The following is a 16,509-nucleotide window of genomic DNA, read 5'->3' on the forward strand; positions in this document are numbered from 1 at the left end:
TGAGGACATTGTCAATACTTTTGTTTCAATTTAATGTGTCCCTAAGAAACTGGATGATTTTCTCAAAGATTATTATTAGTATTATTTTATCTGTAAGACAGAGATAATTACCCTAACAGGTTGTGGTAGGCACTAAATGCAAAGTATATATAAAGCACTTAGCACCAAGTCTGGCACAAATAAATATTGGTTGTCATTGTCATTGGTATTACTTCGATGTAGAATGAGAAGGTCTAAATTTATAGTAAAATCATTGCAGTTGTCGAGGACCTTGTACCTTATTTATCTGTCCTATTTACCTTCTTGTTGGAACCTTGTATGTTAGTTGAGGATTTCTTTGATATTAATGGGCTTGCTTTGTAGCTTATTATCAGCTTACTATATGTCCACACTTTATTATACATTACCTCAAATATTTTATAGAATGAATTGTATAGTCTATTCAATTATAATCAACAGATATTTATGATCTATTAAGTTGAACCACATAACATTGCTGATATTTGATCATTTTTGACATAAAAATGGCAATATTATATTATTCAATCCAACACTGTGAGCCCTGCGCTTTGTAATTGGTGTGAACAAAATCCAACAATAAAAACCCACTTCTGAGTAGATTTGTGCAGGGTTCAACTGCACAAATCTAGGGAAATCCCACTCATTCATAGGTTGGATTAGTCCAGTGCAGTTTGCCAGATAGTCAATCAAGAAATATTAATTATTGTTTTAAAAGAAACTTGGCCTGTAATTTTACAGCAGCTTGTCTAAATGGACTGTATAAATATCCATTTTCCCTCTTTTGGCAGCAGAATAGTAAAGACAAGCTGTCAAATGATCTTGCCAATTCCATTCTGATGCACTTTCCCTGGCAGAAAAGAGGATGGAATGAAACAATAAAGGTGAGTTTCGATGAGGTCCTGAAAGGATTGGTGCAGGAGAGGCTGACGAAAGACAGGCAGAGAGAGAAAGGACAGAAAAGAAAGAGGTAAAGAAATGGAATGTCACAGAGAGAAAAGGCAAAAGACAGCAATGAAATGAATGATTATTCAAAAATGTTCAATTGTATAATTTAGCTCCCCTCCCCCCAAAAAAACTTGTCTCTGATTTTCAAGAAAACTAAAATAAATCAGGGCTTTACACTCTTTTATTTTGTTTCAGTGAAGCTGCTCTATAATATTTTTAGCCATCTGCTCAAAAATCACCTGTTTCCACTTTGCACAAATCATTGTTAAAACAGAATTTGCTTTGCTTAATCTCATATTAATAACTTCTAAACACCCACACATAACAGCCTTCTCATCAGAGCTACTATTTTCTGCTTTTGAAATTCTACTACAGCTTCCCATGTGGCTCTGCACAATATAAGCAGAATATGAATATTCAATGAACCCATCCTGATGAAAGTATTAAATCCCATCACTTATACTAAAAAAAAAAGATTGTATTATTACTCAGAGGAAAACAGCCAAAGTTAGACAAGAAATGGCAGTTGTAATTCAGTTGTCAGAGATAAATTGGTATATAAAGCAAGCTGTAACAAAAGATTTATTATACCAAGAAATACATGTATCTCTCTAATGCTTATATTTTAGGAAATAAATGACAGACTCCTTCTTTTCTTGCCATTATACTTTGGCAGCAGACATTTTGAGGCTGCCTAATTCTGTCACCTCTTCTACAAAGAAACAGTCTGTGGCGTTATTCCTCATTTTACACACAGATCTGCTGCTGGTGACTGTGCAAGGGAAATCTAGGGTTGGTAGAGTCCTATTTAAATGTAACAGAGACATTTGTTATTTGAAAGAATCTCATGGTATCTATCGCCTTTTGTAAAGGAAAGAACATTTTTGGAAAACAATTATCACCTGTCCTAGATTTTTGGTATAAATTTGAATTCTTATGAAGTAGTTCTTTATTTAAATTAGCTGTTCTCAAACCAATCAGAACCAATGCTTTCTTAAAGAAATAAAAGCAATAAATTATTGCATTTTAAAAGCAGTTTTAAGTTTACAGAAAAATTGGGCAGAAAGTACAAGAGAGTTCCCATAAACTTCCTTACCCTGCGATTTCCCCTATTATGAACATCTTGTGGTTGTGTGATACATTTGTTAAAATTGACGAGTCGATATTGATCTATGATTATTAACTGAAGCCCATAGTTTACATTAGGGTTCACTCTTTGTGTTGTGCATTCCATGGATTTTGATAAATGCATAATGACATGTTTCCACTAAAACAGTATCATACAGAAGAGTTTCACGCTCTACTTTTACAGAATTTGAACCCTCCCTCCCACCTTTTTTTTTTTTTTTTTTGAGGCAGAGTTTCATTCTTGTTGCCCAGGCTGGGGTGCAGTGGTGTGATCTTGTCTCACTACAAATTCCACCTCCCTCCTAGGTTCAAGCAATTCTCCTACCTCAGCTTCCCGAGTAGCTGGGACTACACGCAACCGCCACCATGCCCAGCTAATTTTTTTTTTTTTTGTATTTTTAGTAGAGACAGGGTTTCACCATATTGGTCAGGCTGGTCTTGAACTCCTGACCTCAGGTGACCTGCCCACCTGGGCATCCCAAAGTGCTGGGATTACAACAGGCGTGAGCCACCACGCCCAGCCTGAAACCCCTTTTTATAATAAAAATTTTGTAACGTCTCATTTACTGTTCTAAAAGAGAATTTATAGGAAATAAAATGAGACATATGTGGTGGCTCACACCTGTAATCCTAGCACTTTGGGAGGCCAAGGCAAGAGGATCACTTGAGGCCAGGAGTTTGAGAGCAGCCTGGGCAATTTAGAGAGACCCCTGTCTCTAGAAAAAAAAATTTAAAAAAACAAAAACAAAACAAAACAAAACAAAAAAACTAGTTGGGCATGGTCGCACGTACCAGTAGTCTCAGCTACTCGGGAGGCTGAGGCAGGAGGATTGTATGAGCTCAGGAGTTCAAGGCTGCAGTGAGCTAATATCGTGCCATTGCACTCCAGCCTGGGTGACAGAGTGTGACCCTGTCTCTTAGAAAAAAAAAAAAAGCAAGAAAAAAATGTATCTGTATCTGCCTTGTATTTTTCTTCATAAAGTCAATATAACATTTAACTGTAACATGGACACATTAAAAGAAAGTAAATCATAATGAAATGATATATATTTAAATATGCAAATACTCAGATCCACTACAATAGAAAACTTAATGAAGCAGTCAGAGGCTTGCACTTACTTATAATTAATAAATTTAGACATAAGAGAAGCAGGACAGGCATGGTGGCTGACACCTGTAATTCTAGCATTTTGGGAGGCCCAGGTGGGCAGATCACTTGAGCCCAGGAGTTTGAGACCAGGCTGGGCAACACAGTGAAAACCCATCTCTACAAAAGATCAAAAAATTAGCCAGGTGTGGTGGTGTTTGCCTTTGGTCCTAGCTACATGAGACATCGGAGGCTGAGGCTGAAGGATTGCCTGAGCCCACGAGCAACACAGTGACACCCTGTCTCAGAGAGAGAGAGAGAGAGAGAGAGAGAGAGAATCAGACCAGAATATACTCTAAAAAAAGAGAGAGAGAAAGAAGTAATAAGACCAGAATATACTCTATACAAGATTTACAAGGGAGGCTGAAGTGGGCAGATCCCTTAAGCTTAGGCATTCGAGACCAGTCTGGGCAACATGGTGAAGCCCTGTCTCTACAAAAAATACAAAAATTGGCTGGGTGTGGTGGTGGGTGCCTGATGTCCCAGCTCCTTGGGAGGCTGAGGTGGGAGGATCACTTGAGCCAGGGAAGCAGAGGTTGAAATGAGCTGAGATTGCACTACTGCACTCCAGCCTGGGCAACAGAGTGAGATCCTGTCTGTGGATCTCAAACAAACAAACAAACAAATATATAAGGCAATAAAAGACAGAGGTATGTGTGAATGCTTAGATGGTTTAAATCAATATTTCACACACACGAATACCTGGTGGGATAATCTAACATTGGGCCCATCTGCTAAATGGCTAATATCCTTTCTTCCTAAAATATTGTGACAAACCAAAATACTCCCTTACATGTCCAAAAGAGAAGTAATTCAGCTTCCTTTGGCCCCTAAGAAGCAATTCTACTTCTACTGAAAACCACACTATTAAAAGTCTAGTGCAACTATAGAGATTAGCGTCACCATTGTTTCCTTGGGGCTTTTTTTCTGAACAATTTTTCCTGGCCCATCATCTGAATTTTTTTTTTTTTTTTGAAACACAGTCTTACTTCGTCGTCCAGGCTGGAGGGCAGTGGTGCAATCTCAGCTCACTGCAACCTCTGCCTTCCAGGTTCAAGCAATTCTCGTGCCTCAGCCAGGTGCCACCATGCCTGGCTAATTTTTGTATTTTTGGTAGAGACGAGATTTCACCATGTTGTAAGCTGGTCTTGAACTCCTGACCTCAGGTGATCCGCCTGCCTTGGCCTCCCAAAGTGCTGGGATTACAGGCATGAGCCACTGCACGCAACCTGAATTTTTCTTAAAAGAACTCACAGTTCGATGTATGTCTTATTTCATATGCTGTGGGCCAGCATGTTCTGTAGTGGGGAACCTTCATTCCATGGGATACAAGATGATCTGTTGGAGTTTGGAAAGACAATATTGCAATGTCTATGTTCTTTATTTAGTTTCTATTTTTGAGTACATTGTATTTTGTAAACAAAGCATTACCATAGTAGTACCTGCATATAGTTTATAAAAATAAGTATGCAGATATTGAGATTGCATGTTCAAAATTTTTTACTGATGGGGTTATGATAAAAAATAGTATGCAAATCCCTTTCTATAAGTACATTCAGATACAGAGTAGCAGACACAACTTGTCTTTGACTTTGGCCACATCTTATATCCTTTCAGATTCCTGAGGTACCAGCAGTGATTCTTCTTTTGTTTTGCTTTGTTGTTGAGATGGAGTCTCGCTCTGTCGCCCAGGCAGGACACTATCTCAGCTCACTGCAACCTCCGCCTCCCAGGTTCAAGCCATTCTCTTGCCTCAGCCTCCTGAGTAGCTGGGATTACAGGCATCCGCCACCACGCCCAGCTAATTTTTTGTATTTTTAGTAGAGATGGGGTTTTGCCTTGTTGGCCACGCTGATCTCAAACTCCTGACCTCAGGTGATTCACCGGCCTCAGCCTCCCAAACTGTTGGGATTACTGGCGTAAGCCACCACCCCTGGCCTGCAGCAGTGATTCTTGTTATTTTGGGTGAGGTACATTTGTGACAGACATGAGGGCCCTTCATGACTGACCTCTGTAACAACCCAGCCACCATGCCTCCCTGCATTGGCTCCTGCCATACTCAACTCTTACTGCTCCCCCTATGTGTCTTGTACCCCCCAATCACCTTCACATTTTTGCAAGGACTGTGCCTCTGCTTCAAACTGTCAGGGGGGAAAAAGTTTTCCTCTATGCTCTTAGGTTCATTTTTTAGAGGTGTGCGAGTTAAACTGATAAAATACAGATTCACTGGAGGAAAAAGTTTATTTGTATGCACATAATAGCTAACAGAAGAAGTAGTTAGCTCCTTCACGGTTAAAGTTAGAGGCTTATATGCCTAATTTAGTAGGAAAAAGAGAATGGGGAGAAGAGGCTACTCTGGGAAGAACCAGTAAGTTTCTTTAGGAAAGACAAATGAGATTTTAGGTGAGCAAATGGGAAATAAGAAAGTTGTGATGATGTTTGTTTTTGCAGGTGCAAGTGGTCTTTCCATCTTCCTCGTAGCCATGAAAATCCTCTGGAGAAGAGATTTATAGTAGCCCCCTTTCCCAGAAATTGCTGCTTTGATTCAGATAAGAAGAGCTTGAGCAGTGTTTTGTAGTTCTCCTTGAAGAGGTCCTTCACGTCCCTTGTAAGTTATATTCCTAGGTGTTTCATTATCTTTGTAGCAATTGTGAATGGGAGTTCACTCAGGATTTGGCACTCTGCTTATCTGTTGCTGATATACAGGAATGCTTATGGTTTTTGCACATTGATTTTGTAGCCTGAGACTTTGCTGAAGTTGCTAATCAGCTTAAGGAGATTTTGGGCTGAGACGACGGGGTTTTCTAAATATACAATCATGTTATCTGCAATCAGAGACAATTTGACTTTCTCTCTTCCTATTTGAATACCCTTTATTTCTTTCTTCTACCTGATTGCCCTGGCCAGAACTTCCAATACTATGTTGAATAGGAGTAGTGAGAGAGGGCATCCTTGTCTTGTGCTGATTTTCAATGGAAATGCTTCCAGATTTTGCCAATTCAGTATGAAATTGGCTATTGGTTTGTCATAAATAACTCTTATTATTCTGAGATATGTTCCATCAATACCTAGTTTATTGAGAGTTTTTTGCATGAAGGGGTGTTGAATTTTATCAAAGGGCTTTTCTGCCTGTATAGAGATAATTGTGTGGTTTTTGTCATTGGTTATGTTTATGTGATGGATTATGTTTATTGATTTGCGTATGTTGAACCAGCCTTGCATCCCAGGGTAAAGCTGACCTGATTGTAGTGAATAAGCTTTCTGATGTGCTACTGGATTCAGTTTGCCAGTATTTTTTTGAGGATTTTTGCATCGATGTTCATTAGGGATATTGGCCTGAAGTTTTCTTTTTTTTGTTGTGTCTTCCCGGTTTTTGTATCAGGATGATGCTGGCCTCATAAAGAGTTATGGAGGAGCCCCTCTTTTTTGATTGTTTGGAATAGTTTCAGAAGGAATGGTACCAGCTCCTCTTTGTATTTCTGGTAGAATTCAGCTGTGAATCTATCTGGTCCTGGGCTTTTTTTGGTTGGTAGGCTATTAATTACTGCCTCAGTTTCAGAACTTGTTATTGGTCTATTCAGGGATTTGACTTCTACCTGGTTTAGTCTTGGGAGGGTGGGTTTATGTGTCCAGGAATTTATCCATTTCTTCTAGATTTTCTAGTTTCTTTGCATAGAGGTTTTTTGTTTGTTTGTTTGTTTGTTTTTAAGACAGAGTCTCTGTTGCCCAGGCTGGAGTGCAGTGGCGTGATCTCGGCTCACTGCAACCTCTGCCTCCCAGGTTCAAGCAATTCTGCTTCCTCAGCCTCCTGAGTAGCTGGGATTACAGGCACGCACAACCACACCTGGCTAATTTTTGTATTTTTAGTAGAGATGGAGTTTCACCATGTTGGTCAGGCTGGTCTCGAACTCCTGACCTCAGGTGATCCACCCACCTAAGCCTCCAAAAGTGCTGGGATTACAGGTGTGAGCTACCACGCCCAGCTGAGGCTTTTACAGTATTCTCTGATGGCAGTTTGTATTTCTGTAGGATCAGTGGTGATATCCACTTTATCATTTTTTATTGTGTCTATTTGATTCCTCTTTATTAGTCTCACTAGTAGTCCATCTATTTTGTTAATCTTTTCAAAAAACCAGCTCCTAAATTTATTGATTTTTTGAAGGCCTTTTCATGTCTCTATATCTTTCAGTTCTGCTCTGATCTTAGTTATTTCTTGTCTTCTGCTAGCTTTTGAATTTGTTCTTGCTTCTCTAGTTCTCTTGTGATTTTAGGGTGTCGATTTTAGATCTTTCCAGATTTCTGCTGTCAGCATTTAGTGCTATGAATTTTTCATCCCCAGCCAATCAGCAGCACCCATCCCCTATCCCCCTGCACATCAAATTATCCTTAAAAACTCTAGACTCTGAGTTATTGGGGAGGCAGACTTGAGAAATATCTCCTGTCCTTCTGCTCAGCTACCTTGTGATAATTAAAGTCTTTTTCTATGGCAACTCCTGCTGTTCTCTGTATCATCTTTTTTGGGCAGCAGAAAAGAGGAATCCATCAGACAGTTGCACCCCTTTCCCCCCCATCCTGCAAAAAAAGGTCACATCCTAATCCCTGGAATCTGTTGTAGGGGATCAGAATTTTCCACCCCCAAATATTCTACCCTGACATAAGTATTATTTCAAGTTGAAGGCAATTGAGAAAAAGTTCACTGCCCTCCCTCCATCTTCCTAAAAACAGGGTATAAATTTTCCTTGTGAAGGTATCCCTCCTTTTCCTGTAGCAGAGAGAACAACCCTCAATACCATAGACAGAAATGGTACCAGAAGAGTCTACACAAACAAACCTTACTGGCTAGCCCTAGGGGGCTAACATTAATGATTCTCCTACACTTATCTTTTCACAAGTTATCACTGCTAGAACACTTATAAACCTCTTTCCTTTGTCTTGTCATTTCTCTATAAATTTATCATCCTTTAAATGGTGTAAAAGCCTCCAAGCCTGGCTACTTCTTTGGTGGGGGTGGGTTCTCTTCTGTATAATTCCCCCTTCCCATGTAAAACTTTTAAGATCAAATAAAATTTGTATGTTTTACTCCTCTTAATATGTCTTTTATCAGTTTATTTCACAGGCTCAGCCACTGAGCCTAAGAGGGTAGAGGGAAATTATTATTATTATTTTTGCCCTGCATTGTGAATATGTTTTCTTATACGGCAAAGGGGAATTAAGGTTGCAGATGGAATTGCTAGCTTTGAAGATGAAAGGAGAAGCCACAAGCCAAGGAAGGCAGGCAGCATCTAGAAGTTGAATAAAACAAAGATATGAATTATCCCATACAGCCCTCAGGAAGAAACACAGCTGTCTTAGTCCATTTTGTGTTGCTATAACAGAATAGCACAGACTGTGTAATATATAAAGAAAAGAAATTTATTTCTCATAGTTATGGAGGCTGGAAAGTCCAGGATCAAGAGGCCTGGCATCTGGCAAGGGCCTCTGGCTGTGTCATGCCATGATGGGACGTGAGAGGGCATGAGGGGTGAAAGACAGAGAGAGTGAGAGACAGAGAGAGAGAGAGAGAATTCACAGCCTCAAGCCCTTTTCTAATCTGCATTACCCTATTCATGAGGGTGGAGCCCTTATGATCTAAACACTTCCTATTAGGTCCCACCTCCTGACACTATTGCATTGGAGATTAAGTTTCTAACACTTACTTCTTGAGGGACACATTAAAAACACAACAGTCCTACTGACATCTTGATTTTAGCTCAGTGAGTGCCATTTTGGATTTCGAATCTCTAGAAAGGTAAGAGAAGAAATTTGTATTGTTTCAAGCCATTAAGTTTTCAGTAATTTTTTTTGAGACAGGGTCTTTCTCTGTTGCCCAGGCTGGAGTGCAGTGGTGTGAACATGGCTCACTGCAGCCTTGAACTCCTGGACTCTAGCAATCCTTCCACCACAGCCTCCTGAGTAGCTGGGACTACAGGCATGCACCACCATGCCTGGCTAGTTTTTTTCCTTTTGGTAGAAACAAGGTCTTGCCATGTTGCGCAGGTTGGCCTTGAAGACCTGGGTTCAAGCCATCCTCCTACTTTGGCCTTCCAAAGTGCTAGAATTACAAATGTGAGCCACTGCCCCCGGCCTATGGTAAGTTTTTTTTCTTGTTTTGAGATGGCATTTTGCTCTTGTCACCCAGGCTGGAGTGCAATGGCACGATCTCAGCTCACTGCAACCTCCACCTCCTGGGTTCAAGTGATTCTTCTGCCTCAGCTTCCCAAGTAGCTGGGATTACAGGCACCCACAACCACGCCCAGCTAATTTTTGTATTTTTAGTAGAGATGGGGGTTCACTATGTTGGCCAGGCTGGTCTCAAACTTCTGACCTTAGGTGATCCACCCGCCTCAGCCTCCCAAAGTGCTGGGATTATAGGCATGAGCCACCACACCTGGCCTGGTAACTTTTTAAATAGAAGCTGTAGAAAACTAGCACAGGATTTATAGGTTTAGTTTATTCATTTTAATTGCTATGTAGGTTTATTTATAGGTTTAGTTTATTCATTTTAATTGCTATGTAGAATTCTACTGTATGTGTTCTTTGCCTATTACTTCTCAAAATTGTATTTGGGAGATTCAATCACGCAGCATGTGCCGGTATTTTGTACAGTTTTGTTTTCTGTTGAATGACTACACAACGATTTTATTTCTCTATATTCCTGTTGATGGACATTATTTCCTTTTTTTTTGTTATAAGCAATGTTATGAAAATTTTTGAATTTGTTTTCTATGTACATGTGCAAGAATTTCTCATAGGGGCCGGGCACAGTGGCTGACACCTGCAATCCCAGCATTTTGAGAGGCCAAGCTGGGAGTATCACTTGAGCCCAGGAGTTCAAGGCCAGCCTGGGCAACATAGCAAGACCTCATCTCTACAAAAAATTTAAAAGCTAGCCAGGCATAGTGACTTGCGCCTGTAGTCTTAGCTACTCAGGAGGTTGAAGTGGAAAGATCGCTTGAGCTAAGGAGGTCAAGGCTTCAGTGGGTATTGATCGTGCCACCGTACTCCGGCCTGGGCAACAGGGCAAGACCCTGCCTCAAAAGAAATAAAAAGATTTTCTTAATAGGCCAATGGGTTGATAGCCCACTGGGGTAATGAATCTAATGTGCAGCCAGGTTTTTAACTGAAGGGGAGTGGAATTGCTGGATTGTAGGGAGTATGCATCATTAACTTCATTATATGGACTAAATTGCTCTCCAAAGTGGTTCTACCAATTTAACCTCCCCTGGCAATGCATGAAGGCGTCCATTTTCCTACAAATTCAAATTTGACTTTAAAATTTTTGCCAATATGATGAGTATAAATGGCTTCTCCTTTTTATTTTAATGTGCATTTCCCTGATTACTAGAAAGGATGAACATGTTTACATATGTTTATTGGCCATCTGCCTTTCCTGTTCCTTGAATTGTCTGGATAATGTGGAACAATATAAGATACAGACCTGACATGCAGGACAACGCCAATGTGAAAATGTAATTGAACCCCCATAGGCCTTGATGGTTATTTAAGTAGTATTTATTAAATTTAAGTAACTTTAAGTGAAATTTACATGAGGAACTCATGAATGTATTATTTAATAAAATGTATCATGAATGTATCACTTAATAAATCTAAGTAATAATATTTGTCTTTTCACATGAAGAATAATTTAAAGCTATTGAAACTCTGAGAAACTTTAATATGGCTCTTTTGACAAACACTTCCTACTTTTTTTTTTTTTGAGACGGAGTCTCACCCTGTTGCCCAGACTGGAGTGCAGTGGCGTGATCTCGGCTCATTGCAACCTCTGCCTCCTGGTTTCAAGTGTCTCAGCCTCCCGAGTAGCTGGGATTACAGGTGCCTGCCACCATGCCCAGCTAAGTTTTGTATTTTTAGTAGAGACGGGGTTTCACTATGTTGGCCAGGATGGTCTCCATCTCCTGACGCCAAGTCATCCTCCTGCCCTGGCCTTCCAAAATGCTGAGATTGCAGGCATGTGCCACCACATTCAGCCAACATGTCCTACTTTTTGTTTCTGATTTAGCAATCAAATGTCAAGAATATGAACCCATTTTTCATTAAACAATGAATACATTTTAGATTCTAACCAGTTTATTTAACAATGAACACGTTTTAGATTCTAACCAGTTCATTTAAGTAGAATTAAAAGCTTCTAGCAACAAGGATATCATCTTGATAATTATTGAATGTTTAAAAGTATTTAATTCTTAGGTTAAAGGAAAGGACTTGGGAAATCACAGAAGGGCATTGGTGGCTGGGTGTTCTGCTCAACGGCTCTAAAGCTGCAGTGTGCGAGACAACTGCTTACTCCAAAGATCTGTTCATCCAACAGCTGAAACTCTTCTTTCCCAGTTCCCTACTCTCCTCTGGCTCTTAAGTTGGGAAATATCAGAAGCAAAAAGTCAGAAAAACCATGATGCTATCTGTGATTTCACTACTCCCTCTTTCGGACATAGACTGCACTTGCACCATGAGAGTCATCCACTTTCCATGGCATAATACAATAAATGACTTCCGTTTCTGTATTTCTATTTTGTAACCAAAACTATCAAATGGCACTTAGTACATAAAGACTTCAAATTAATATCTTTTTATCTATTTACCTAACTAATCTAGACATATCTATCTGCCATAGGTATATAAATATAGACAGGTAGATGGATGATAGAGAGATGGAGATATGGCTAGAGATATAGATAGATATAGGTGATAGGCTTGTCTTCCTTCTCTTTTTTTCCTAAGTCTTTGTGACATGGAATTTCCCTCCACAAAGCATTTAAAAATATTGTTATTAATTGACAATTTACCCTTGACTATCTGATGTCTTTTTATCAAATTCTATTTCATATCTTTTAATCATAATATTTATCTAGTTTTCTGATGTGATGTTTTTCCCCTGAAAGAGAAATGGCTCAGCACAAATCACCAACTTTGTATTACTATTATTTTAATTTTAATTTTTTGGACAGAGTTTTGCTCTGTAGCCCAGATTGGAGTGCAGTGGCATGATCTCGACTCAATGTAACCTCCACCTCCTGGGTTCAAGCGATTCTCCTGCCTCAGCCTCCTGAGTAGCTGGTATTACAGGCACATGCCACCACTCCCAGCTAATTTTTTGTATTTTTAGTAGAAACAGGGTTTCACTATGTTGGTCAGGCTGGTCTTGAACTCCTGACCTCAAATGATACACCCGTCTCGGCCTCCTAAAGAGCTGGGATTACAGGCGTGAGCCACTACGCCCAGCCATATTATTATTATTTTTGAGACAGGCTCTGTTTCAAAAGGCTGGAGTGTGGTGGTGCAATCACGGCTCACTGCAGCCTTAACCTCCTGGGCTCAAGTGATCCTCCCACCTCAGCCTCCTGACTAGCTGGGACTGCAGCTGTGCGCCACCATGCCCAGATAATTTTTGTAATTTTGTAGAGATGGGGTTTCTCCATGTTATCCAGGCTGGTCTCAGAACTCCTGGGCTCAAGTGATCTGCCCGCTTTGACCTCCCAAGGTGTTGTGATTACAGGTGTGAGCCACCACGCGCGACACCAACTTTATTATACCAGCCTACGTTTTATTCCTTTCCTTTCTATTCCTCCCTCCCTCCCTTCCTACCTTTCCTCCTTTCTCCCCTACTTTTTGTGATCTTTTGTAACTGCTGAAATGATCACATGTATTCCTTGCTACAGTGCAAGCTATATTGGGATAACAAAATATATGCGGAAGATAATAGCCATACATAAGTCAAAGAGTCCCTCTATTACTTTTGTTATTCATTAAGTTGAGCCAAGATTTTGTTGGCTTTACAATTAATTGGGAGATACAAGCATATGATGCAAAACCCATGCAGTATTAAAATGTATACAGTGAGGGAAAAGAGTCTGTTTTACACATCAGCTTCCTGCCTAAGGGACAATCTCTGTTGCCTGTTCCTTAACATATGTATTTTAAAAGCGATATCCTCTGCACATGGTTAACAAAATGGAGTGGAATTTCAGGGTGATAATTATGTTTCTCATTTAATGGAGAGAAAAAAGCATATGCCCTCAAATACCCTTCTGCCTCTTCTCCCCTCCCCTCCCCTCCCCGCCCCCCCCACCGCCCACTTCCTTCCTTTTTTGAGATGGGGTCTTGCTCTGTCACCCAGGCTGGAGCACAATGATGCGATCTCAGCTCACTGTAACCTCTGCCTCCCAGGTTCAAGAAATTCTCCTGCCTCAGTCTCCTGAGTAGCTGGGATTACAGGCACGTGCCACTATGCCCGGCTAATTTTTGTATTTTATTATTATTTTTTTTTTCACCATTTAAGGAATTTTTATTAAAGCAATAATTTTATAATCCAAATTACGTTTCCTTGCTCAGCTATCAATTCTGTTACTTAAAACAGAACTGACATTTTGAGCTATTCCACAGTAAAGAATTACAAAATTAAAGAAAGGAATGCTTTAAATTTTTGCACTTTGCTGAAAATTCTTTTTCCCAGAGTCTATAAAACATTAATTGGTTTTCATATTTTACTATTTTTGTGTTTTTTTAAAATTTTTAAATCAATAAGTAATCTAGGACTAGCATTATGTTTGCTAGACCTGGCATTTTCTCGGTACATAAGGTTCAAAGTTTCTTTTCCTTTTTAAATTTATTTTATATTTTGCAATGTTTATTAAAAAAATAAATAATATTTACATTTTTTGATGTTTAGATATTTTTCTTCTGTGAAGCACAAGTTTCTTTTCATGGTCCCTGATCAATTTTAAACAGTTGGAACACCGGTGGCACTGTTAACTGCTTTCTGGGCAGCCTCTTCAGCTTGGTGGGCTTGTAGTACAGCTACAGTTTCATCAACCTTAGAACGGAGTGACTCTGGAGACTCCAGCATATGAAGAAGTTCCAACAACATGCCAGTGATTTTACCAGCAAGAGTAGGGTGCATGGCTTGAATAAGAGGAAACAGCTGTTCACCCAACATTTGCTTTTGCTCTTGAGCATGGGCAGATACCAACATGGAAGCAGTCAAAGGTTCCTGACCTTGTACATGAGCAGCAGGCTGTTGCATTGTAACTTGTGGCTGTGCATTAAGATGTTTCTGAGGACTGCGAACTCCCGCAGCATAGTTATAATGTGGAGTGGCAGCAGCAGCAGCTGCAGGACGTGGACCCATTGTCTGTGTTGATGTGTTAGCAACACGCTGTGTTGACATAACTCATGGAACCTGTGAAGAAGCTGGTCTCATAGTACTAAATGGTGGTCTAGGAGCAGCCGGGCGGATAGCACTGGGCATATTTTGGAATGGATGGGGTCTGGCACCCTGAGCAGTCCAGCGAGGACTTGGTCTTAGTTGAGCAATTTGGCTAGGAGGATAGTATGCAGCACCGTTCTGAGTCTGTGGGATAGCTGCCATGAAGTAACCTGAAGGAGGTGCTGGCTGGTAGGGGTTGATTTCAAGATTGGGCACAGCTCGTACACTTGCCATTCTTTGCATATACTGGTTAGTGAGGTGAGCCTGGCACTCTTCTTTGCGCTGAGCTAAAGCAACATACAATGGCTTTGTGGCCACAATTCTACCATTCATTTCTGTAACTGCTTTAGTGGCTTCTTCTGGTGAGGAGAAACATACAAAACCAAACCCTTTGCAGCGACCACCCTCCATCATAACCTTTGCACTGGTGATTGTACCAAATGGAGAAAACTCTTTCCGGAGACGTTAATCATTAATGCCATCATCAAGATTTTTCACATAAAGATTAACACGGTGGTATCTGGTGATCCTATCTTGCCTCACCTGTTCAAATTTGCGCTTAAGTTCTGTCTGCCGTTCCACTTTTTTCTGAGCTCTACCTACATAAATTTGTTTTCCATTGAGCTCCTTTCATTTCATCCACAGCTTTCTGTGCATCTTCAAGCCTTTCAAAGCTTACAAATCCAAATCCTTTAGATTTTCCACTTTCACCAGTCATTACTTTCACATTAAGGCAGGCCCAAACTTGCCAAAGAGATTCTTAAGGCGCTCATCATCCATGTCTTCTCCGAAATTCTTGATGTAAACATTGGTGAACTCTTTCACGTAGCTCCAAGTTCAGCTTCTCGTTCTTTATGAGACATAAATCGTCCAACAAATACTTTGCGATCATTTAGGAGCATTCCATTCATTTTTTCCATAGCTCTTTCAGCTGCTTCCTGTGTCTCAAAGTGTACAGATCCATAGCCCTTGGAATCATTTTCATCACAGCCCACCTTACATGAAAGGATGTTACCAAAAGCAGAAAATGTATCATACAGTGCTTTATTATCAATGGATTTGTCCAGATTTTTAATGAATATGTAGCCCACTCCACTTTTGCGAAGTGATGGATCACGCTGAGACTACACGATGCGTACTGGCTTGCCCTTTATAACATCAAAATTCATAGTGTTCACAGCATGCTCCGCGTCCGCCGGCTGCTGGAAATTCACATACGCGTAGCCCAAGGAGCCGTGGGTGATCATGTCCCTGCAGACCCGGATGGAGAGGATGATCCTGGCCGGGCTGAACTTCTCGTAGAGCATTGCCTCGGTCACGTCGGGATGGAGGTCCCCCACGTACAGCGAGGACGTAGCTGGGGGCACTGGGGTTCATCTCAGCACTGCTGCTCGCAGGGCCACAGGCCGCGACCTTTCCGTGAGAGGAGGAGAGCGAATGCCGGGGCTAGGGGCCGGAGCTAGGGGCCGGAGCTGGGAGGAGGTGAGCGGGAGCAAGCGCAAGCGCAAGCGCAGAGGGACAAAAATCACCCGGAATCGAAAACTACTTAACCGCCCCAGAACGGTGTTGATCCGCTGCCGCTCGCTGCGGGCGAAGGTGGAGGTGTCAGTCCGGACAGCGGGAAGGCCTCGGTCTCTTGGTTCCTTTTTGGAGCTGCTGCGGGCGGGTGAGTCGGCCTCGGCTGCTTCAAGGGGTTATTTTATAAAAGAGGAAGAAAAAAAAATAAAAGTCTATGGCAGGGGAGAGGCGGATTTTTTGTAAATTGTGGGAAAGTTTTTAAAATTTTTTTTAGTTTTTTTTTTTTTTAATAATAAATGTATGTTCCGAGCCTGGAGCACACACTCCGCACTCAGCACTAACCGCCGGGAGAAGGGGCTAATTTTTGTATTTTCAGTAGAGACGGGGTTTCACCATGTTGGCCAGGCTTGTATGGAACTCCTGACCTCAGGTGATCTGTCCGCCTAGTCCTCCCAAAGTGCTGGGATTACAGGCGTGAGCCACCACG

General features: G+C 41.0%; 1 pseudogene; it reads right to left on the reverse strand.

Annotated features, from left to right (window-relative positions):
- Positions 1 to 13,940: 13,940 nt before the first annotated feature.
- Positions 13,941 to 15,881, reverse strand: LOC100612723 (polyadenylate-binding protein 1-like; annotated as a pseudogene).
- Between the last annotated feature and the right edge of the window lie 628 nt (positions 15,882 to 16,509).

The sequence above is a fragment of the Pan troglodytes genome, chromosome 10, assembly GCF_028858775.2.
Source record: "Pan troglodytes isolate AG18354 chromosome 10, NHGRI_mPanTro3-v2.0_pri, whole genome shotgun sequence".
Classification (NCBI taxonomy): domain Eukaryota; kingdom Metazoa; phylum Chordata; class Mammalia; order Primates; family Hominidae; genus Pan; species Pan troglodytes.